Source organism: Mesoplodon densirostris, chromosome 11 (genome assembly GCF_025265405.1).
Source record: "Mesoplodon densirostris isolate mMesDen1 chromosome 11, mMesDen1 primary haplotype, whole genome shotgun sequence".
Lineage (NCBI taxonomy): Eukaryota > Metazoa > Chordata > Mammalia > Artiodactyla > Ziphiidae > Mesoplodon > Mesoplodon densirostris.
The window spans coordinates 8294362-8320343 of NC_082671.1; the positions used below are offsets into that span (position 1 = coordinate 8294362).

Sequence of the window (25982 nt, forward strand, 5' to 3'; positions counted from 1 at the left end):
GACATGGAATAACGTTTCGGCTTAATTTTCCTGGTTAAAATGCCCCAAATCCAACTGCCTTTTCTTCCTCCCTACTTTCCTCAACTGCTCCTTCTGTATTTTTCTTTTTTTTGAAAGCTTCTCTGGTGTTGGTTTTGAGATATCAGTTTCCCTGCTTTTTTTCTTATTCGATTGAGATGTATTTCACATACCATCAAATTCATCAAACTCAAAGTGTAGAATGGGGACTTCCCTGGTGGCGCAGTGGTTAAGAATCTGCCTGCCAATGCAGGGAACACGGGTTCGAGCCCTGGTCCGGGAAGATCCCACATGCTGCGGAGCAACTAAGCCCGTGTGCCACAACTACTGAGCCTGCGCTCTAGAGTCTGTGAGCCACAACTACTGAGCCTGCGCTCTAGAGCCCATGAGCCACAACTACTGAAGCCCGTGTGCCTAGAGCCCATGGTTCGCAACAAGAGAAGCCACTGCAGTGAGAAGCCCGAGCACTGCAATGAAGAGTAGCCCCCGCTCGCCACAACTACAGAAAGCCCACACGCAGCAACGAAGACCCAATGCAGCCATAAATAAATAAAAAGTAAAGTAAAATAAAATAAAAATTAAAAAGAAAGTGTAGAACAGAGTGGTTTTTAGTACATTCACAAGGTTGTGCAACGTCCCCACCAACTAATTCCAGCCACGTTTTCGCCCCCCAGAAGAAACCCCATCCCTGTTAGCATTCACTTTCCAGGCCCTGGTGACCACCCAGTCACTTACTGTCTACAAATTTGCCTATTCTGGGTATTTCATATAAATGGAGTCATATTATATGTGGCCTTTTGTGTCTGGCTTCTTTTATTCAGCATAATGTTTTCAAGGTGCATTTATGTTGTAGCATGTATCAGTAATTCATTATTTTTTTAATATAAATTTATTTATTAAAAAAATTTTTTTTTGGCTGTGTTGTGTCTTCATTGCTGTGCGCGTGCTTTCTCTCTAGTTGTGGCGAGCAGGGGCTACTCTTCGTTGCGGTGCGCGGGCTTCAGTAGTTGTGGTGCGCAGGCTCAGTAGTTGTGGCTCGTGGGTTCTAGAGCACAGGCCCAGTAGTTGTGGCGCATGGGCTTAGTTGCTCCGTGGCATGTGGGATCTTCCAGGACCAGGGCTTGAACCCGCATTCCCTGCATTGGTAGGCGATTCTTAACCACTGCGCCACCGGGGAAGTCCTAGTACGTCGTTATTTTTTATGGCTGAATAATATTCTTTTGTTTGGACAGACCATACTTCATTTATCCAATCATCAGTTGATGGACATTTGGGTTGTTTCCACTTTTGGGGTATTACGAATAAGGCTGCTATGAACATTCCTGTATGACTTTTGGTGTGGTGTATGTTTTCAGTTCTCTCGGGTATATACTTAGGAGTGGGCCTCTTGGCTCTTTTATCCTCTGACTAGCCCTTCTCGGTCAGTGGTATAGACCAGTTTTCAAAATTTCCCATGCGTTGCGGACCAATACTTTTGTAAAAAAAGCCCACCGTCCATGGGCTTGGATGATGTGGCACTATGGAATGGCTACAAAAGTTGCTAAATGTTTACTTTTCACTCATTGTGCTTGCTTTGAGCTTTGCCTTGGCCAAGGGTGGTGACGCAATTCAAGTAGATCGTGCCAACCTCTCTTTCTTTGTCTCTTTCACCCAAGGCTTTTCTCTGGCTTCTAAATACAGCTGACCTCCAGGAGTCAGCCCTGGTCCTCTGCTATTCCTGCTATACTGTCCTCTGGAAACTCCATCCACTGTCAGGTAACTTATTGTGATCTTTACGCCAAAGACAGGTCCACATCTTTAATCCTGACTTCTCAAGTTTCAGTTCCACGTTTCCTACTTCCTGGCTGGGCATTTTCAGTTTGATATCACATACCATCTCAAACTCTGTGTGACTACAACATGGACTTTCCCCCGAATCCGTCTTCTCTTGGCTTCTTCTGTTTGTTAATGGTTCTCCAGGCCACACAACTACATTCAAAGGCTTGAAGCTGTCTTTGCCTCCTCCCTCTCCTTGGTTCCCTGTACCTAGCCACCAAATCCTGTCGATTCCTCCTTCCCAGTGTTTCTCACCACCGTCACATCCCCTTCCTTTCCTGTGCTACATCTGCAGCGAAGGCCCTCCAGCACTCCCCCTTCAACCCTTGCCGTGACCTCATCTCTGGCTGCAGCCGCATCCTCCAACAATCCTCCAGCAGAGGGCTCTTCCTGTAGCCCCTGCTCAGAAAACATCAATGACTCCAGCTGACTGCTCAACACAGTACCAGTTCCCAAGCCGAAGATTCAAGGTCTATCCGCTAAACTACATTTCCGGTTAAAGCCTCTATCTCCCTGCTCCAGCTGACTGATACGCTAGTTTTTGCTCAAATATATCTTGTGTCTTTCATCTCTAGACCTTCGCTTGTGCCAATGCCTTTGGGTGGGACACCTTCTCCAACCACTCCTCTACCCAACAGAGTCCTACCCATTCTCGGAAACCCAGTTCAAGTGTCTCCTCCTTTAAGGCTACCGCAGACCATGATGAACTCATGGCCCTGTGCGTTATGGGCTCATGCCTTAAATGCATGGCACTTAGGGCAAAGACTCTCACTTGGCAAATCATTGTATACAACAAATTGCCATTCCTTACATTCTTGTTTTATCTTAAAATAAACACATGTTCACAATCTCTTTTCCTAAACTCCTCCTATACCTTTGGATCTCCCATAGCATACTATCCTGTGTACTTCATTCTTTGATTGGTTGACGAACAGTAATTGACACTTAATAGCCATTTGATGTTGAGCGTCAGTTTCCTCATCTGTAAAATGGGGACAGTACCTGCCTCAATGAGTTGTTGTAAGGACTAAAGGAGATAATGCATATAAAGTAGTTAGCACAGCCTAAAATACTGTAAGTGGTCACAAAAATTATACACACACACACACACACACACACACACACACACACTCACTTAAAAGTTACAGGGAGTCTGTAAAGCAGGCCTTAACTGAGAAATTCTGGTGAAAGTGGGTATCAGGGCTTCTGAATCTCATCTCCATTCCATGTGACAAATGACTAAGGGATTTCCTTCCCATCTTCATTTCAAAAGAAGAGTCATAGCATACTTATCTTATAAGGATACTGATTATGGTTTGCCAAGAGCATTTTTTCTAAAATACAACGTACTATTAAATTAAGGCACTGTATGGTTAGAAGAACACAAACTCTGGAGCTGAGACAGATCTCAGTTTGAATCCCGGTTCTGCTACTTACTAGCTGCTCCCTCAGGCTGGCTGATGAGTTAATTTTTTTTGGTCCTCAGTTTCATCAGTAAAATGAGTATCTAGGTTTGGGTTCATGTATTAAGCCTGGTACATATTAGATACTCAATAACTGTGAGACTGCTTCAACCTCTGCTTTAACAGCGAAGTGCCCGGCGATCTCATCCAGCCACATGGCTTTAAATACCACCTGTTTGCTGATGGCTCCCAAATTTGTTCTTCACACTCGTGTACAACGTGGACTGGGTGCGCGCCTAACGGATATCTCAAGTTTAACAGGCGTCACACTGGACTGCCGACACACCTCCCTCACAAAGCCTGCTCTTCCCCTGGCTTCCTCATGTCCACAAACGCCAGCTCACCTTTCTGCTCCCTCGAGGCTGACGCTCTGCGGCCTTCTCATCCTTCCTGAGCACCACCCCGCCCCCGCCCCCTGCAACCAGTCGGTCAGCAAACTCTGTCTGTTCTACCTTCACAGTGAACCCGGAGTTTGACCACTTCTTCCCCTGGTCCAGGTCAACGCCATCTCTGGCCTGTACCATTTAAAAAAAATTTTATAGTATTTTCTGAAATTTTTATTTATTTATTTTTGGCTGCGTTGGGTTGGCTGCGTTGGGTCTTTGTTGCTGCACACAGGCTTTCTCTAGTTGCAGCGAGCGGGGGGCTGCTCTTCGTTGTGGTGCACGGGCTTCTCCTTGCAGTGGCTTCTCTTGTTGCGGAGCACGGGCTCTAGGCGCTCGGGCTGCAGTAGTTGTGGCACATGGGCTCTAGAGTGCAGGCTCAGTAGTTGTGGCTCGCGGGCTCTAGAGCACAGGCTCAGTAGTTGTGGTGCACGGGCTTAGTTGCTCCGCAGTATGTGGGATCTTCCTGGACCAGGGCTCGAACCCGTGTCCCCTGCACTGGCAGACGGATTCTTAACCACTGCGCCACCAGGGAAGTCCCTCTGGCCTGTACTATTACAGTCGCCTCCTGACTAATCTCCCCATACGCCTTCAGTCTCACTCAGCAAAAGCCGCAAGTCCAACCAGAACCTACCAGACTGATCTGTTCATCCCTCCCCCACCTTTCTCTGACCCATCTCTTACTCTCCACTGCCCTTCCTGGAATGCCAGGCAGGTGCAGCCTTAGAGCCTTCACATTAATAGGTTCCTTGCCTGGGATGCTCTTTCACAGATAAGCTCAAGTCCCTCCAGCCCTTCAGATTTTTACTAAAATGTCACCTTATCAGTGAGGCCTTCATCGTATCTAAAATTGCACACACTCACCCCACCCGCTATGCCACCAACACACACTTCCTGTTCTTCTTTCTTACTTCATTTTTCTATTTCCCCTCAACACTTATTACTCTTCCACATACAATGTATTCTACTTGTTTATCCGTCTTTGAAGGCAAGGATTTTTGTCTCTTTTTTTCCCCCTGCTGTACCACAAGTGCCTTGTACAAAAAAGGTCTTTTCCTGGTACAGAAACGGTCTTTTCCTGGTACAAAAAAGGTCTCAAAAATATTTGTTGAATGGAGGAAAGAATAAAAGAATGAATGAACAAATACTGTATTCTAGGCAGTCAATAAAATATTTATAGAGCATCCATTACGTGGTCAGCAATGCATTAGGCAAAAGGAGAATATGGTAGAGTGTAAGAGATGCTTTTAGACTCTTAAGGAGCTTTTTAGAGAGAAAAGAACATCAAGCAACGATGTTCTATAAATGCTAATTGCATGGAATAGCCAATGTTGTAGAGGTTAGAGGAGAGGTCAATAATGAACACAGCAGTTAGGATGAAAAGAGAAGAAATAAGGAATGGGCAGGAGAATTATGTACTAAAGACACGGAGGTAGGAAACAGCATGGAACAGTCACTTCACAAGACCAGGTTGACCACAAGAAGGGATAGGAAGGTTTGGAAAACCAGGCAGAGTCTGAAATTGATATAACAGGAAAAAAATCAAGAGGAATGATTGGAATGGGGGGTATGATGGAAAGGGATAAATTAAAGGTGGCTAAGCCCCTATAATGGTCTTCAAACTTTTTTTTTTTTTTTTTGCAGTACGCGGGCCTCTCACTGTTGTGGCCTCTCTCGTTGCAGAGCACAGGCTCCGGACACGCAGGCTCAGCGGCCATGGCTCACGGGCCCAGCCTCTCTGCGGCATGTGGGATCTTCTCGGACCGGGGCACGAACCCGTGTCCCGTGCATCGGCAGGCGGACTCTCAACCACTGCGCCACCAGGGAAGCCCCTTCAAACTTTTTTGATGGAATAGCCCCTGAAAGAATTCTGAAAAATTACAGATGCCTTCTCACATTTGTAAGTTGCCATCTAACATTTGTAAGGTTTTTTTTTGCTTTTAATTAATTTTTATTGGAGTACAGTTGCTTTACAATGTTGTGTTAGTTTCTACTGTACAGCAAAGTGAATCAGCAGTACATATACATATACCCCCTCTTATTTGGATTTCCCTCCCATTTAGGTCACCACAGAGCATTGAGTAGAGTTCCCTGTGCTATACAGTAAGTTCTCATTAGTTGTCTATTTTATACATGGTATCAATAGTGTATACGTGTCAATCCCAATCTCCCAATTCCTCCCACCCCCCAACCTTCCCCCTTGGTATCTGTACATTCGTTCTCTGCATCTGTGTCTGTAAGTTTAAACAACAGCAAATGATGTGTTTTTAAAAATGTATATTGAAGATGTGCTTTAAGTACACATGGAAAACGTCTGCCTTGTAATCTAAATGGCAATCAGCTTGATCACTTTCTGTCAAAAGAGGTTTAACCTCATTTTTTAATTCAAATAAACAAGTTAATACTTCTCCCTCATGACAACCACCTTGTTTCTGAATTCTACTCTTAAGATGGAACGATAAGGCAGAGGGTTGTCATGAGTTTGTCGCCTGGATAAAACAAGAGGCTGCTCCTCTTTGCTTCACTTTCGTGGCTCCTGTGGAATGTTTCCCTGGGGCACCCCTTACCCCCGGGCCTTTCTCCTTTTTTTTTTTTTTTTGCCACGGTGTGCGGCATGCAGAACTTCCCCGACCAGGGATCGAACCCGCATCCCCTGCAGTGGAAGCACAGGGTCTAAACCACTGGACCACCGGGGAAGTCTCCTTTCTAAAGGCTGGTGAAGAGTGACTGTAAGAGAACTTTCAGAGCAGACACCGTCTCAAGCACGTCAATTTTAGGAAAGAATACATATGGAAGCTGAAAATCTGAAAGTGGATTCCCTCATCTGTGCCCACGTATTCCCTGGAAAGTCTTCATGTACCCCTAGGGTACATGGACCCCAATGGGAAGACCACTGGCCTCAAGGTTCCCTGTCAGAAGGTGGTGCCACTGACAGAGACACACAGATCGGAGGAGACAGCTGGCTCTGCTGGCAACAACTGAAGGCAGATAAAACTCACAGGGAGAGGCCGCAAAGGGAGGGCGGAGTCCTGGAAAATGCCTGCACGTAAGGCAGCGCAAGCAAAAGAAACGGAGATAAAACAGAGAACAAGAGGTAAACGAGGACAGTACCCATGTGAGAAAGGAAGATGACTTCTGCGGTAGGAAAGGAGTTTAAAAACATCGAATGTGCCGGAAGTCTAAGGAGGGTGAGGAAGACGTTCGCAATGAGGTCGTTAGTCACCGGGAAACGGAGCAGCACAAGGGACCCGGGGGCCGGGACCTGGGGGCCAGCTAAGAAGCGGGGGCTGGACCAAGAGGAAATGCAGGCTGGACGTGGAGGCCAGGCAGTAGGCAGTAAAAGACTCTGGCCAGAGAGCGTGGCCACTGAGTGAAGGCAAGCATTTCTAAGACAGAGAAGTTCTATCTGTATGTGGTTTTTTTTTTTTGGTGGGGGAGGGATGTCTCTGGATTCTTTCTGCTTGTGTATTCTTAGGAGATGGCATGCTGCTTTGTTTTTTTAAAAAATAAATTTATTCATTTATTTTTGGCGACGTTGGGTCTTCGTTGCTGCGCGCGGGCTTTCTCTAGTTGTGGCGAGCGGGGGCTACTCTTCGTTGGGGTGCACGGGCTTCTCAATGTGGTGGCTTCTCTCGTTGTGGAGCACGGGCTCTAGGCGCATGGGCTTCAGTAGTTGTGGCATGTGGGCTCAGTAGTTGTGGCTCACGGGCTCTAGAGCGCAGGCTCAGTAGTTGTGGTGCACGGGCTTAGTTGCTCCGTGGCATGTGGGATCTTCCCGGACCAGAGTTCGAACCCATGTCCCCTGCATTGGCAGGCGGATTCTTAACCACTGTGCCACCAGGGACATTCCCATATGTATTTTAAGGAAGAAGAAAAGCAGTATAGTGGGTGAGGACAGTATCTGTGGGAGAGCAACCAGCGTTTACCGCAGAAAGAGGGAAAAAGCCCTGGCCCTTCCCCTGAGAGTGGAGGGCGAGGCAAGGAGACTGGCAGAGAAACCTGGGAGGCGGGTGAGCAAGTTCAGGAAAAGAACCTTCCTCTCCTCAGTGAGATGGGGGGGGTGAGGGCTGTCCCTCGGGAAGAATGGCCGTGTAGGAGCAGCTGGATGAGACTGAAGGCTGCAGGGACCCCAGCCCACGCCCAGGGAATCAGTCAACCCGACTGATTCTCTTGGGAAAGGTTATAGAAAACAGGAGTGGGCAATTGCTCAGCTGTGGAACACGCTTCTCTCTTCAGAAGCTGGGACTGCGTAGGAGCATGGCAGAGAGCTCCCGAGTTCTGACTTAGAACGTCGCCGCCCATGTCCGTGTCTCATTGTCTAAACCTAAGCAACTGAGGGGAGCTGGGAGACAGGTGTGGATGCCCGCTTTACTAGAAGTTCTGCAGGAAAAATTCTCAAGTGATTTAACTGGTAAAACAAATCCATTGTACAAAATGGAATGCCAGGTTGCCCTATATTTTAAAGATACAACACGAGCCTTCAGTGACGCTTCTGTCTTTCAACAGCTGCTTTAGGCTGAGTCCCTGAGCACTGGAGAGGATACCTTTGTTTAGTTTTCCACCCTGGCCTTCGGGGAGCTGTCCGCGGGAAAACTGAAGAAGCTCTGCTTGAAATCCAAGCTTTTCTCCTTCTCTCCAGACTCAGAGGAAGATGTCCCTCCCTTCTCTTCAAACACCCTCCCCTCCTTCCCTTTGGTCCCAATCCTCTGAATTCTATCTACCCCAACCACTCTTAGGTGGGAACTTCATCTGTGATCTTTCTCGCCAGCTTCCTCAGTCTCTTCTTCCCAATAATAACAAGTATTATCATCAATACTGGCAACTAACCTTTATCAAACACTTACTATGTGTCATGTATTGAGTTTTACACGAAATTTAGGCACATTACCCCAGTTAGTCCTCACAACAACTATATGAGGTAAGTAATCATTTATGGTCTGCGTTTTACGAATACAGTGACATCAAACACATCAAAGCAGTTATCTAACCTGAACTGACTGCTTGTGACTGATGAAGCTGGATCCACGCATGACTGGGTCGCTCCGCACATTCCCTCCGCCCCCTTCCAAAGGCACAGCCCCACCCCTCTAGCCCCCGCCCCTTGGCCCTGTGCTGCTCCTTCCAGTTACTGCCCTTTGGCAGTCAACCTCCTAGAGTTGTGGTCTAGCTCACCGCCTCTGTTTCCTGTCTACCCATTTCTTCCTTGGCCTGCAGGAACGTGGTAACATACCCCCAGCCCGGGGCAACTTGCCCTCACCTCCTGTGAGAAGATCTGGTTCAGAGTGTCAATGGGCTCCTTAGAGTCAAGTGACGAAAAGTCATCTCAAACTCAAAATTCATGCTTATGGTCAGAGATAAGGGGATGGGGGAGAGAGGATCTCAAAAGAAGGCTATGTCTGTCCATCACTGCTCTTAGGGATCGTTTACTGACAAGGTTATGGTGACTCTGGAAGTTCTAGTGAAAGGAGATGTTGGAAAAACCTGTTTCAGCCTTGCATCGTCTGGATGTTGAAATTTTTCTAGACTATGTAATGTTCCCATAGATAATAGGTATTTTGCTTTGGGCAACTGGAAGGCCACTTTCAGGATCGAATTTCAGTTCAATTTTCCCAAGAATCACAGACTAGAATATAAAACAGGACTGCTTCTGAATATGGCTTATTTGTAGATGATTTTTACCAAGTATTTTCACATGATAATTTTATCATTCTTATTTCTACTGGGAAGATCTGCCACTCAAATTTCTTTTCTTTTCTTTCACCACAGTGGAAATTCCTTGTGCTGAAGAACTATACAGAGAAAAGGAAGACAAGTAGAAACAGGAAAGAGAGTGACGCCCTGCATGACACTGTCTCTTCTCGGTGATAGGTAACTGACTAGGCACTTAATGCTTCGAGCTTAGTTACTGATCACTCTGCCAGCTGGAAGAACACTGGGAGGTTATGGACATTGAGGTGGGGATGAAGCTCGCCTTTGGAAGTTGTTCACGATGGCCCTGTTTCTGTTCTGCAGATTAGCCCTTGTTGATAGTACGGCCAAGGTGCCAACACACCTTCCCCACTCTGACAGTCTGTATGGCTCGGGCTGAATCATATGCTGAATGGTTATTCATGAGATCCAGATTCTTCGAACCCACGAAACCTTAGGAATCACTGACTCCAAACCCTGCATTAGATAAGAAATTAAGGCCCAAAGGGGATAACTGGCATGCCTCAGGTTAACAGAGCAGAGCTCCAATTAGAACCCACATCACTTGATTTCCATGTTGAAACCCTGCCGCGTGCCTTGACACCTGGCAGTGGCCTGCGAGTGCATCTCTAACAACCAGCTGTGTGCTTTTAAAGCTACAGCTGTATTATTCTCTGATTCTCTGTTCACAGACACATACAGGCCCATGTTTATATCTGCTTATCTTCCTATCTAAAACCACTCAAAAGCTTCATTTCAGTGATAAATTTAGGTGATCTTCCCTACTTTCTTTCTTTTTTTTTTGTGGTACGCGGGCCTCTCACTGTTGTGGCCTCTCTCGTTGCGGAGCACAGGCTCCGGACGCACAGGCTCAGTGGCCATGGCTCACAGGCCCAGCCGCTCCGCGGCATGCAAACCTGTGTCCCCCGCATCAGCAGGTGGATTCTCAACCACTGCGCCACCAGGGAAGCCCCCCTACTTTCTTTCTTCATCAATTCTTGGGGACTCCCTGTCCCTACCCTCGTACTGTGCAGTTTATTTCTTTTTTTTTCTCCAATTTTTTTTTTTTTGGCCATGCCACGTGGCTTGCAGAATCTTAGTTCCCCGACCAGGGATTGAACCCAGGCCCACAGTGGTACAGGCGCCAGGTCCTAACCCCTGAACCACCAGGGAATTCCCTGTGCAGTTCATTTCTGAAAGTGACCTCCAGCTGAGTATCTCAAACGTTTTGACAACTGTAGTACAGGATTCAGGGAAACTGGGAGAAATGATCAAAATGTCCTGGGAATAAGTGAAGAACAGAGGGGACATTTTAAGGGTAAACTAGTAAATGGCTGTTACTTGTGAGAAAGAAAGGAAAAGTGTTCTTATGAAGATTAAGAAATATTAGTTATTTTAGTCACTGAGCCCAAATAAACCACCTAAACCTGAACTGCCCCGAAGTCCCACCAAAATTCAGTCTTTAATTGCTCCACTCAAACCACATGCTCTTGGTAATTAATAAGCAAGGACTTCTTAAGCTTAGTGTCAATGACACATGCCGGCGGGCTGGTGGAACCTGCTGCCAAAGCTGAAAAGTTATAATACTACAACAGACCAGCCCTGAAGCCGCCAATCCCCTCTGTGTGACCCTATGGGGAGCAGACGCTCACAGGCGCTCACTGGCTTCTGAGCCCAGGAAAAGTCAGTCACCCGGCAGTGGCCAGGCCTCAGGAGTATCTCAAGCCTGATCAGATGGCAAAAGGGACGCTCGGAACACCGTCCTCATCTGTGAACATCTGGATTACAGCCTTTTCTGTACTACTACAGATTGTTCAGATGGTCACATAGTTATTTTGTTACGACAAAAATTTATAGACCGAAAGAATGTTAAGGCTGTTGACTAGCAGTTCTTCCTTTTAGTGGAAACGGGGACAACAGATGTTGACTGACTTTGACGCACTTGAAGACACTGAAATGCCTGTTCTAGCAAAGATAAAGGGCACTCCTGTTGCTTATATTCAGTGCATTTTATCACATTTTAATTCTTTGCAAGTTAGCGAACCACATGGTGGCAACTTCTAGCCAGATTATCTGATTCTAGCTAGAATATCCCCGGACTCAGGAATCAGAGTAAACTGGTTTAGAAATTCAGCTCGGCCACTTGGGCGAATCACTTAGATTCTTTGTACCTTAATTGCTTCATCTCTGAAATAGGGATGTAAAGAAAAGAATGTTGCCCCCCATTCCAGTTCTACAGGGACCAAGCCATCAGGCACTGCAGTCACCCACTGACAATGCACCCAGAGGGGAATTCAGGACGGAGAAAAACTGGAAGGATTCTGGGCTTTGGATACGGGCCCTAGATAGTTAAGATGTATATCTAAGGAATAGTTTCAATCAGCCCAGATTCTTGCATCTTCCCATACACAGAAAAGCACTAAAATCATTAATTTGAGATGTCTGTTCTTTGTGATTAGTAGTAATCTTTTGGTGCTTGACTACATGTTTTTCCCAGCAAAAAATTCCTATATATCCTGGCTCCTCCCTTGCCTCTTCGGGGCAGTTCCTCAAAGCTATCTGAGAGGCTGACTCCTGGGCTATAGTCCTCAGTAAGTTCCCCAAATAAAACTTAACTTGCAGCTTTTAGGTTGTGCGTTTTTCTTTCAGCCGACAGGGAAAATATTAGCCATCTTGCAGGCTGCTGTGCAGATTAAAAGAGAAAATATCTGTAAAAGCATTATACATGTACTTCCTTGAGGCCACTTAAAAAATATTTATGGGGCTTCCCTGGTGGCACAGTGGTTGAGAGTCCGCCTGCTGATGCAGGGGACGCGGGTTCGTGCCCAGGTCTGGGAAGGTCCCACATGCCGCGAAGCGGCTGGGCCCGTGAGCCATGGCCGCTGAGCCTGCGCGTCCGGAGCCTGTGCTCTGCAACGGGAGAGGCCACAGCAGTGAGGGGCCCGCGTACCGCAAAAAAAAAAAAAAAAAAATGTACGTATGGACAAATATTAAAAAAAAAGTTTTTTATCACAGTGTTGTTCTTTTTTTATATAAATTTACTTTATTTTATTTATTTACTTTTGGCTGTGTTGGGTCTTCCTTGCTGCGTGTGGGCTTTCTCTAGTTGAGGCGAGCGGAGCTACTCTTCGTCACAGTGCGTGGGCTTCTCATTGTGGTGGCTTCTCTTGTTGTGGAGCAGGGCTCTAGGCGCACAGGCTTCAGTAGTTGTGGTGCGTGGGCTTCTGTAGTTGTGGCACGTGGGCTCAGTAGTTGTGGCGCACGGGCCCAGATGCTCCGTGGCATGTGTGATCTTCCAGGACCAGGGCTCGAACCCGTGTCCCCTGCATTGGCAGGTGGATTCTTAACCACTGTGCCACCAGGAAAGACCCCTGGACAAATATTTAATATAAGCATATCTATAGCTAATTTCATAAAATTTGAGTATTCATTTAACCAGTTTTAAAATATAAAATCTCAGGCTCAAGCCTCTAACCTAGAGGTGGGAAATTTTGGCCTATGCCCACCTCAATCTGATTTAAAGTAAGCCTATAGCAAATTTCAAAAATAAAGGTCTCAGTTGCACCCACTACTCCCAGAAGAAGCCGATTTGCCAGGAAGTTTAATCAGGCTTCAGGCTGAGGCCCTTCATCTGCACGGGCCCCTTTAAGACTGGGGGTGGGGGGTTGGAGGGGTGGACGTAGGAGCTAGCGATGTGTTCCCAAGGTCATATATATATATATTTTTTTCTCGGTATGCGGGCCTCCCACTGCTGTGCCCTCTCCCGTTGCGGAGCACAGGCTCCGGACGCACAGGCTCAGCGGCCATGGCTCACGGGCCCAGCCGCTCCGCGGCACGTGAGATCTTCCCGGACCAGGGCACGAACCCGTGTCCCCTGCATCGGCAGGCGGACTCTCAACCACTGCGCCACCAGGGGAGCCCAAGGTCATATGTTTTTATAAAAACATGCAAGATATTTTGGTATTCTTTTTCTTAAAGAAGTTCACCAAGATTATAGAAGCTTCAGGTCCCACAAACACTGGATTATTTATATATAAAAAAAAAAGTCAACCACCACAACAAAACTAGGCATACACCAGAAAATTCTATCACTCCCAAAATTCCGTGGACACAGGGCTTCAACCAAGGTCCTCCAAATAATAGGCATATTCCCCAAAGAAGTTCTGGTGGGCACTTGAGGTGGGGGGCTGGGGGCAGGAGTGTTGGTGGCAGCAGGATCCTGGCTCTCAGGCCTGGGAGGGGTGAGGCTGAGAAGGCTTGGGCAGGATTGTGGCTGGTAGCAGGCAGGGTGGGCCAGCTGGGATGCAAGGGCTGGGAAGCAAATTGTGAAGAGAAGGGCCGGTAAGGCTGTCAGTCTGGACTCTGGGGTACCTTGTCGCCCCTAGCTCAGTACGTGGAGTAAGGTAGCACCACGTAGCATGGAACTCCTCTTCCGGGTTTGTTCACCTTTTTACATACAGCGGCGGAAACGGGTACCTCAAGGAGAGTAACTAACTTCCGGGACGGGAATTCAGGCAGATGGGAAGGGAAGGGAGTTGGGCCCTGAGGGTGGGAAGGGAGTAGAAGGATCCTGTGATTATCCGCTAAGGCTAAGTATTTCAGACCCAGGGCACCTATTTAAGTCCAGGAGTGGGAAGGGGTGCACAAGTCAACTGGCAGAGATGCTTCTCACCTGGGAGCACAGGCTCATCCGAGGTAAGGGGGGGTGGGGGGGAGGGCTGGCCAGGCCTGCAGAGCCCCCAGCCTCATCTCTGCTCTCTGACCTGTCTGCCCTTCCTCTCGCTTCTTATCTTGAAAAAACAATACTTTTTCTCAGCAAGTATTCCAGCAAGTGAAACAATAAACTTTCTGAACCAGCTAAGATTCTAAGATTCTAACAGGAGGAAAGATAACAGCATCACACCCTCTAATTGTCCGAATGAATCTGAATTATTTGTTGGGTTCTCTTTCTCTACCTTTGTGCTCATACATAGTCATTCTTTATTCTTCAAGTGTGCAATTCGGTGAATTTTAGTATATTCACAGTTTTGTGCAACCATCCCCACTACCTCATGCCCGAATACTTCCATTACCCTAACAAGAAACCCCACACCTCTCAGCAGTCACCCCCAATTCAACCCTCCTCTCACCCCCTGGCAACCACTGATCAATACTTTCTGTCTTTATGGATTTGCTTATTCTGGGCATCTCACATAAGCGGAATGGGACACTATGTGGTCATTTGTGTATGGCTTCTTTCACTTAGCACCATGTTTTCAAAGTTCATCCATGTTGTAGGAGGTTTCAGCACTTCATTCCTTTTTATGGTTGAATACCCCATTTTATGAGTATAACATTTTGTTTATCCATTCATCAGTTGGGTCATTTCCACTTTTTGGTTATTATAATAATGCTATGAACATGTGTGTACAAGTTTTTGTGTGAACATATGCTTTCAATTCTTTTGAGTACATAACTAGGAGTGGAACTTCTGGGTCATACTGTAACCGTTTAACTTTGAGAAACTGCCAAACTGCTTTCCACAGTGCCTGAGCTGTTTGACATTCCCACCAGCAATGCATGAGGATTCCAGTTTCTCCACATCTTCACCAACACTTGTTTATTCTTTTTTTTTTTTTTGATTATAGCCATGCTGGTGGGTGTGAAGTGGTATGTCATTATGACCTTGACCTGCATTTCCCTAATGACTAATGATGTTGAGCATCTTTCCATGTGCTCATTGGCCATTTGTATGTCTTCTTTAGACAAATGTCTATTCGTATACTTTGCCCATTTTTAAATTGGGTTATTTGTCTTTTTATTGTTGAGTTATAAGCATTCTTTATATATTCTGGATACGGGACCCTGATCAGACATATGACTTACAAATATTTTCTCATTCTCCTTTTTTTTTTTTCCTGTTTCTCATTCTTTTCACTTTCTTTATGGTATCCTTTGATGCACAAAAGTTTTTCTGTTTGTTTGTTTGCTTTTTTTGGCCACACCACAAGGCATGTGGGATCTTAGTTCTCCAACCAGGGATTGAACCTATGCCCCCTGCATTGGGAGCACAGAGTCTTAACCACTAGGACCGCGAGGGAAGTCCCAATGCACAAAAGTTTTTAATTTTGATGAAGTTCACTTTATCCCTGACCGTCCATACTGGAAATAATTTTCTTTCTATATCAGCACCTCAACATTACTTGAAGGTTTGGGAAGAATTTTCAAAAATATTGAAAAATTATGTATTTTAGAATGTAATAAAAACATACATACCTTAAAAATATAAAACAAGAGGTTAAGACTTGGTGAAGTTTGGAGCTTCTGGTGAGATGATGACCAGGTCCCCCTAATTACTCTGTTAGGCTCAGTATAAATAATACAAATGCAAGCTATATAGGAGTTCATATGTTTTGCTTTTGTTTCCTACTCTTTCAGAAGAACTAAAGAAGTATTAAAGAGTGGAATCAAATTATCCTTTAGCTAAAGAATGAGGATTTCTAGGGCTTCCCTGGTGGCGCAGTGGTTGAGAGTCCACCTGCTGATGCAGGGGACACGGGTTCGTGCCCCGGTCCGGGAAGATCCCACATGCCACAGAGTGGCTGGGCCCGTGAGCCATGGCCGCTGAGCCTCCACGTCCGGAGCCTGTGCTCTGCAACGGGAGAGGCCACAACAGTGAGAGGCCCGCGTACAGGAAAAAAAAAAAAAAAAAAAGAATGAGGATTTCTAGTAGCCCTTATGGGTCAATATTTTTAACCAGGGCCCTGTATGTTGTCCTCCAACTGTAATCAGTCTGTTCTACTTTTGTCTGAGGTATAAGCTATAGGAGCCTTAAAGGGCACCATTCCAGTTGGCTTCTGCTTGCTGGCTTGCAAACAGAAGTTTTATATTTATGGACAGTAACCCAGAGTGGTGTCCATCTGAGTTTAGAATTGCTATCACAGCAGAAACTGGAAACCTCAAGAGCTATAAGCCACTTAGCACGTCTACATGGAAGCCACTTCTCATTAGAGCACATACAAATATATAGTGACCAGAACTTAGCCTCCTGGGCTCTCATATCCTCCTCAGATTTGCATACAACATATGCACACGAGTCCTCTATTTTTTGTTTATAGTGAATTCTTAATTGCCTGCAAAATTACTATCTCACCACTTATAATTTCATGTAGCAGGTATGACTATGTATACTTTTTTTTAACATCTTTATTGGAGTATAATTGCTTTACAATGTTGTGTTAGTTTCTGCTGTATAACAAAGTGAATCAGCTGTATGCATACGTATATCCCCATATCCCCTCCCTCTTGTGTCTCCCTCCCACCCTCCCTATCCCACACCTCTAGGTGGTCACAAAGCACCGAGCTGATCTCCCTGTGATATGCAGCTGCTTCCCACTAGCTATCTATTTTATATTTGGTAGTGTATATATGTCAGTGTTACTCTCACTTCGTCCCAGCTTACCCTTCCCCCTCCCCGTGTCCTCAAGTCCATTCTCTACATCTGTGTCTTTATTCATGTCTGACTATGTATACTTTTCTTATCAAAATGCCATAGCAACATGATAGCTACTTGATACTGAAAAGTATCTTTAATTGACAAAGATTTTTAATTTAAACTTAGCCTATGGTTAGCGTGAGGCATTTAAACCATCTACTTGACTTCATGTGAATCAAGAACAAAACCTGAGTCTGATCATTTCTGGCTTGACCCGCTTTCTGGCCAATTGTCTCTAAAATTCGAACGCAATAACATTTCCATCAGAAGCCTCTGATGTTACTAACAATTATAGTACACATGGTTCTCAGACAGAATCCTTCATTCAGGGTGTCCAGAGTTTCATGAATCTCACTTATCTTCAAAGCCACTGATTGAATAGGGAGGAACTTAGATTTAAAAAGCAGTCCATTTTAAACCAAAAGGAAATTCTTATCCAGAAATTACTTATCCTTATTTTTAGTGTCTTACTCGCCCCCCGCTTCCCCTTCTTGTTTTGAAAATAGAGGTAAATAAAGATGCATACAACATCTTTTGGGCTACACAAATCTTAGGCTTTAAGGTCTCTAGGAAGCTATTATTGCTTCATCAAGAGAACTCCAATTGCGCCCTAAATCTCCTTACCCTTGACTTCAGCAACTGCTGGGAAAATGTCAACACACACACCCCTACCTTAAAAACTCTCTGCTTGGGCTTCCCTGGTGGCACAGTGGTTGAGAGTCTGCCTGCCGATGCAGGGGACAAGGGTTCGTGCCCCAGTCCGGGAAGATCCCACATGCCGCGGAGCGGCTGGGCCCGTGAGCCATGGCCGCTGAGCCTGCACATCTGGAGCCTGTGCTCCGCAATGGGAGAGGCCACAGCAGTGAGGGGCCTGCGTACCGCAAAAAAACCCCCCCAAAAACAAAAAACAACTCTCTGCTTGAGAAGGACAGTTCACTTAGAACATCTTTCCCCGGCAGCTGCAATGAGGGCACCTAATTTTTGTTAAAGCTCCAAGTCACAACAGACGGTGTGGGTAATGATGATAGTTCTGATAATAAAGATAATGATATAATAACGTCATTGTTATAATGACATTAATCATATGATTCAAGAATGATAATAAGATTTGGAGAATAACAAGAGATGCTAGCAAATGGGGAAAACTAAGCCATAAAGAACCTGAGAGCATTTTGTTTATCCCAAAGATCATAGGATACAATGACATTTCAAAAAGTTTAAGGTACTATCAGGACATCAAGTATTACAAAACAGATACTTGAAGCCACACACTAAACCCGTGATCCTCAAACATCAGGGGAACCGGTATAACCTGGAGGGCTTGTTAAACCACAGATCATTGGGCCCCATCCTCAGCTTCTCATTTAGTCGGGTGGGGGTGGACCTGAGAATCTGCGTGTCTAACGAGTTTCTAGGAGAGCTGAGGCTGCTGGTCCCAAGACCACACTTGGAGTCTCCTGGGAAAGGAAGGAGATGAAGATCTATTGAGGGAAGGGAGAGAACGGTTACTTAAAACTATCCTGGGTCAGGCTTGCTCAGGTGTTTATACAGTTCATCTCACTTAGTCCTCAGAGCTTCCCAAGGAGCAATGCTTCTCACGCTTTGCCAGAGCAGAATGAGAGTGAACACACATATGCGAAGGATCCGCTTAGGTAGTTCTCTAGAAATAAAAAAGCTCTTTGGGAGCTTCCCTGGTGGCGCAGTGGTTGAGAATCTGCCTGCCGATGCAGGGGACACGGGTTCGAGCCCTGGTCTGGGAGGATCCCACATGCCGCGGAGCAACTAGGTCGGTGAGCCACAACTACTGAGCCTGCGCGTCTGGAGCCTGTGCTCCGCAACAAGAGAGGCCGCGACAGTGAGAGGCCCGCGCACCGCGATGAAGAGTGGCCCCCACTTGCCACAACTAGAGAAAGCCCTCGCACAGAAATGAAGACCCAACACAGCAAAAATAAATTAAAAAAAAAAAAAAGCTATTTGATGACTATATTATCTTTGAAAATGCAGGTCAATTTTGCATTCTGTTTCAAAGTATTGCTGCTTGTTGTGAGTTAAACATAATTAAAAAATTATTTATCAGATACACTGCTTAACTCTTAACCTCAATTTCTTTAGTAAAATTGGCCTTTGGGAACATGAGGAAAAGGATGGCTGAAGTTTAGTAACTGGTCGATGGTGAAAGAGCTGGTACATATTTAATCTTTTTTTTTTTTTGGCCATGCCACGCAGCATGCGGGATCCTAGTCCCCCCGACCAGGAATCAAACCTGTGCCCCCTGCAGGGCAGGCACGGAGCCTTAAGCACTGGACCGCCAGGGAAGTCCCAGTACATATTTAATCTTAATTAGTTTTAGAGATGTGCACCTAGGCCCGCAGGTCTCTGAAAATGATGTAAGCTGCATCCTGCCAGCTTACTCAACCTACTCAGCCACCTGCACCTCCCACACACCTGAACGCTCCATCAGGCTCTTCTCTGCTCCTCCCTTATGGAACCTCTGTTGTTCCGGCCAAACTGGATTACTTGCTGTTCCTCAGAATTTTCTCACTTTTCCTGCTCTCTACATACCTGCTCATTATTCTTTGCCACTGGAAAGCTCCCCTTTTTATTTCCACCTGACTAGAATCTTCCACACCTTTTAAGGTCCAGCTGAAATACCATTTCCTTTTTGAAGACCAAATCCCATTTTTAAAAGGCTGCTGGACGGAACTCCTTCAGTGAGTTCCCATGGCTGCCCAGACAGATTTAATGTCAGTGGGCATGTAATGGCTTTTGTTAAATTACTCTGTGTGTATAATCTCATGGGCCCTGATTTACACATGCCTCTGCAAAGAAATGGTTCTGTTTGACATTAAAGTTATGCTGGCATTCAAACATGAAGTTTTGTGCAATGTAAGATATTGCAGTGTAGATAAAAAGTAGTTGGAAAGAGGGAAGAGATATGGGGATATATGTATATGTATAACTGATTCACTTTGTTATAAAGCAGAAACTAACACACCATTGTAAAGCAATTATACTCCAATAAAGATGTTAAAAAAAAAGAAAATGAGTAAAATTCTAATTAATTGCTTTAAAGTCATGAATGTGTCAAACTGGTTTGTTTGAGCATTTATTTTCAAAAAAAAAAAAAAAAGTAGTTGGAGAAATATATTTAAAAGAAATCCCCAACAGGAAGCTTTAGGTTATGATGAAATTTGTGGCTATGAATTAGAATAAAGTCTAAAATGTAGAATGTACCTAGCCTTTTAGGATATCAGAAGGGGCTTTGAAAGTCATTTAGGACAACTCCCTTATTTTACAATCATAGAATTTTTGGAACCCGCTTTGTATTATGGTCCGAAGTCCCATTTGTCTAGTTAATGCAGTGCAATTTCCATCTTGCTTACCTTTGGTTTTCTTCATATTGCTACCCGAAGAAAGCTTTTTGCCCTGAATGATGATTTAGTTCTGAAGGGCCAGACCTGACTTTGGTCCAAAGGGAGTTTAACTGCAGGACCTCCTTTGATTTTAAAGGTTGCTAACCGTAGTGGTGCTAATTTGGAACCTCCGAGGAATGAGCCCTTAACCCCAAGTGCCATTTTTGATGAGTCCACCAGCCAAGCCACAGCTGCGGCCAAGCTTGGGGAGGAAGCTTGCGCTGGGCGGGGTGGCCATCGGCTTCATTTGGCTGGCGCCAGCTTTGGCCTCAGAGAGGTATCTCACATGCTGATTACTTCTTGGCTCAATCCTGTAGAATGAAAAGAGTGGAGGCCGCCGAGGGCCTTTGCCTTTCCCACCTCTGTGTGCTCCTCCCAACCCCAAGGTGGTGGAGCAGGGATTTCAGAGGTGGACAGAAACAGGTGTGACCTTAGGAAAGCTATTCAACCTTTGGAGGCCCCAGTTCCCTATCTACACAAAGGAGGTGATAAGAGTACTGTAAATATCTTAGGGGTAATTGGCAAGCTTAGGTGGGGTATTGTTGAGCACTTTATAAATGTCAGTGACTGTCATTATCAGCAAAGGGCAGCAACGTCAACACATTCTAGATTCTCTTCTGTGTAAGCTTCAGTCCCTCCCTGACTCAATTATGATATCACTATTGACTCCTAAAACTATATATTTATTTATTTGTTTGTTTGTTTATTTATTTATTTTTGGCTGCATTGGGTCTTCGTTGCTTTCTCTAGTTGCGGTGAGCAGGCTTCTCATTGCGGTGGCTTCTCTTGTTGCAGAGTACGGGCTCTAGGCATGTGGGCTTCAGTAGCTGTGGCTCGCGGGCTCAGTAATTGTGGCTTGAGGGCTCTAGAGCGCAGGCTCAGTAGTTGTGGCACATGGGCTTCGCTGCTCTGCAGCATGTGGGATCTTCCCGGACCAGGGCTCGAACCCGTGTCCCCTGCATTGGTAGGCGGATTCTTAACCACTGCGCCACAGGGAAGTTCCTAAAACTATATCTTTAGTCCAACTTTTTTCCTGAACTGAACACTAGGCTTCACAAGACAACCTGGAGGTGCCCTTGGAACCTAAAGCAAGTCCAAAACTAGATCATTCCCTGGCACTGAGCACCATCTCCTCTTGACCTCTCATTTGTGAAAGACACTGTCACCTTTCCAGCTACGTTGGCAGAAGGACTGAGTTTGGTTTTTTTTTTCAACTACTTCTTTATCCTCCATGTAATCAGTTGCCAAGTCATTCATTCACACATTCACTTATTCAACAAATATTTATTGGGCCTTTTCCATAAGCTAGGTGCTGTACTAAACTCTGGGTACACAGTGACGAACAAAACTTACATGATTTCTGCCCTCATCTGCAAATATATAATTACACATTGGCATATATACCTAGAAAGAGATTTCAGTCAGTAGGAGAAAGTACAGCAGGGGACTTAATTTAAAATGAGAGGCAGGAAAGAACTCTTGGAGGAAGTGAAAATTTGAACTGAGGCCTGCAAGACGAAAAGGCTCTGTCAGGTGGGTAATGAGTGCAGCGTGTTGCTGGCAATGGGATCAGAAGGTACAAAGGCTCGAGGTTGGAAAGGACCTGATGCATTTTCTGAGGAACTGGGGGAAGGCCACGCGGCTACAAGGCTGTGAACTTGCTTGAGTCAAGGCTGGAGCAGGAGACTCCCAGGGGTGTATGGGAGCCCCTGAAGGGGTCTGAGCAGGAGAGGCGCAGGGTCGGACCACCCTGGCTGCTCTCAGAGAACGGACTGGGTGGGCAGGAAGAAATCAGAGACCCATCCGGGGGCTGCTCCGGTGTTTCTGGTGACAGATGGTCAGTGGCCGTGGTGACGGAGGAAAGTGGTGTATCTGACGCACAATTTGGAGGTGGTGTTGATCGGACTTGGTGATGGGGGTGAGGGGAGAGAGAGAAAGAAAGGGAGGTGGCAAGGCCGCTTCTTAGGCTTCTGGCTCGAGCAGCTGTGCAGGTGAAAGTGGCCATGGAACCTACCTTCCAAAAGAGCCTCTACTGCTGTATCGGCTCCCAGTACAGCACCAGCCACATTGCTCCCCTTTCAGGTATCTGGGATGGCTCCCTATCACCTGCTTAAGCACACACTCCTTGCCTTGGCTTTCAAGGCTCCACGACCCACGTTTCCAGTCTTATTTCCCACCACTTGTCTACTTAGGTTCTGCTTCGGTCCAACTGGACCACTTCCTATTCCTTGAATGTGTAACCACACGTCCCTGCCTCGGTGCCCCTGGCTCATCCTATTCCTCCGTCTTACCATCTCCGTCTGCTGAAAGCTTATTCAACGACTTTCAACGTTCATTAAAGGTCCAGTGTTTAAATCTCACAAAGCCCTGTAAGTCTCTGATGGCACTTAGACTTCTGCCTGTTACTGTGGTTATGACAGTACTTATCTTGTGCCCATTCCCTGCCCCCAACAGACGGTATGTCATACCTTTGGGTGCCCGGCCCTATTACTCATCCTGCACCACCGCCCTTGCCCTTGCAAGGGTCAAGTACAGGGCTTCACCCACAGTAGGTACATTTTACTGAATTCGTTTGGGACAATTCATGTTATTAATTATGCTAAGGAACGATGAGACCCAAGTTTTTGAGGCCGAGATGTTTTCCAGCAGCATCTGCCAGCACCAGAGCTCACAGCAGAATTTATCTTCCACCAAAACTCCTGGCAAATCATATGCAACACAAACCATGCCTCCCACAACAGTCCTCTGCCTGTTCAAAATACTCCAGTGCAGCAGTGCTCGTAAGCTTACCCTTTCCTCTAAGTACGGGATATTAAAAATTACAGGCTCTAACTCAGGATTTTTCAAACTGCTTGTTGTAACCCACTAATGGGTCATGAAATCAATTTAGCAGGTCATCAACAATACTAAAAAATAAAATAGAAAATAGCCAAACACACTGCCTTTACTCAGGATGAGTAATGTTTCCTGAAACTTTTACTTCCAATGCAAGTATTCACCTATGTGTATAATGGGTCATGATGTATTTCTTATCATGGGTCTCAGTTAAAAAGGTTTAAAGGCTAATGCTGGGTGGCCCACCTCAAGATCAGCACACTAGAACTCAAGTAGGGAGAGTAAGATGCTAAGGAAAAAGTAATGAGACTATCTAATTAAAATAGTAATGAAGGGGTAATCATATGATTCAGTAATGATGATAATATTTGGAGAATAACAAGAGATGTTAGCAAATGGGGAAAACTAAGCCATAAAGAACCTGAGAGCATTTTGTTTATTCCAAAGATCATAGGATACAATGATGTTTCAAAAAGCTTAGGTATTGGGGCTTCCTTGGTGGCGCAGTGGTTGAGAGTCCGCATGCCGATACAGGGAACACGGGTTTGTGCCCCGGTCCAGGAAGATCCCACACGCTGCGGAGCGGCTGGGCTCGTGAGCCATGGCCGCTGAGCCTGCGCGTCCGGAGCCTGTGCTCCGCAACGGGAGAGGCCACAACGGTGAGAGGCCTGCGTACCGCAAAAAAAAAAAAAAAAAAAAAAAAAAAGTTTAGGTATTGGGACTTCCCTGGTGGTGCAGTGGTTAAGAATCCACCTGCCAATGCACGGGACATGGGTTCGAGCCCTGGTCCGGGAAGATCCCACATGCTGCGGAGCAACTAAGCCCGTGTGCCACAACCACTCAGCCTTTGCTCCAGAGCCCGCGAGCCACAACGACTGAGCCCGTGTGCTGCAACTACTAAAGCCTGAGCACCTAGAGCCCGCGCTCCGCACCAGGAGAAGCCACCGCAAGGACAAGCCTGAGCACTGCAACGAAGAGTAGCCCCCGCTCGCCGCAACTAGAGAAAGCCTGGGCGCAGCAATGAAGACCCAACGCAGCCAAAAATAAATAAATAAATAAAGTTCCCTTAAAAAAAGAAAAGTCGAGTACAATTTAAAAAAAAGTAATGAGACTATCCCTTTAAAATGTGAATGTCTGATATCAATATATAATACCTAACCCTTCCCTCAGGGTACCTGCATTTAGGTGCTTTTAACCCAAATTAACCTCATTAGTAGAAAGTGAAGAAAGTGAGTCAGAAATCATTTCAGACTACAGGCCTTCTTGGTACCTCAAGGAAGGACTTCCTCCAGTATCCCAGCTCCCCAAGAGAGCTGGTTCAGGAACTCCATTGCTGAAAAGCTACTGGTTTCTAGGTTGCAATACACAGAAGTGATAATACCTTTGTAAGAGAAACATATTTACAACCAGAATGCACCCTTTCTTCCACACACTTGTCAACAAGCTTATCAATTTATGTTTCTATGTATATATTTAACATAAACCTAGAAAATACAGTCCTATACATCCATGTACAAGACCTATGCCTGATCTGAGGTAACGTGAACCCCAAGTTGATCTAAACGTGAGATATACTGTGAGGTACTGAAGGCGATAGCACATGTGGGATAGGAAGGGGGGATGTGGGAAATGGTACAATGGACAAGGGGGTTCAGGAGTGTGGTAGATGTATTATGCCAAGTGTTTATTACTTTGATGCTTGGTGGTAATGAGAGGATGAGGTTAGAGGGGTGGGATACGGAGAAAACAATTTTCTAGACAGCTGTATGCACCATGATAGTATATAGTAGTCCACCAGGAGTGCACAGGCTGTATTTGATTATGTCAGCACTAAAAGGACAGATTCCAAGTCCTAATTCCAGCCCCAGCTCCATTTAACAGGTTGCCCCTTATAATTTGTTGCTTCTTGTGTTACATTCTCAATTTATAGTTGAGACATCAAAAGTGAGCTTCCTAAGGAATGAAATGTAAACACTCTTAATTGCCAATTAGAATCCCAACAAATAACTGGGCCAGAGACAAGGATGAAGAAGTAGGAAGTTCAAAGTTGGTGTGGTGCAGACGACCTTAGATTGAGGTACTGATAAACTTGGGTTAGATCTGGGTGACGTGACATGAAGCAAGTCACACAACCAAACGTTCCGTCCGCCTCTAAAATTTTACAGTTCTACAAGGGAGGGAAAAGGTGACCTTCATCTGGAAGAGAATCTTGGTTTGGTGTGTAATAGGCAAGTGACAATGACATTACCCAAGGTTGTTTAAATATGAATTAATGCCTCTCCCATTATCTAGATCGGGTTAGGTGATATATGTCAGTGTCTCTACTGACTACTGGATAACTTCCAAATTTCTTTCCCGGCATTTAAGGCTTTCCACATCTGCCCAATTTATCTCAAATTTCTTGTGGTTCAGACCCGCTCTTGCCCCCCAGTCATGTGTGCTTAGTTCTCCCCCGCCACCACTCTCCTAGCTAATGTCCCATAACCTTCCTAAAACCTTCCAGCTACTCAAATATTTATGTATCAGCTCTTCACCTTTGAATTCCTACAAGACTTTACAGCAGTCCTATCAGATAGGCATTATCATCCTCATTTCATAAATAAGAAAATTGAGGCTCAGAGAGGTTAAGTAGTTTGCCCAGGGTCCCACAGTTTGTAAGCAGCAGCAGGGCTGGGTCTGATTTGTTTGCCTTCCAAGTCCACACACTTTTTTTTTTCTCTCATTGTGTCATGCTGCTTCCGTGTATTAAAAAACCACGGAAGAAGGATGCAGTAAAAAAAGCCTATAAACCAGTTATAATACAGTTTGTTGTGACATAAATGCAGACACAAAACATCCTTTGAACCACGTGTGCAATAAACGCTTGGGGTAGCATGGATAGTTTTTAAGAAGT

At 45.6% G+C, this 25982-nt stretch overlaps 1 protein-coding gene across 1 annotated transcript in view; it reads right to left on the minus strand.

Moving 5' to 3' along the window:
- LPCAT3 (lysophosphatidylcholine acyltransferase 3) overlaps positions 1-25982 on the minus strand; it is a 38590-nt gene that overhangs the window by 11736 nt on the left and 872 nt on the right. The window lies entirely within an intron of this gene.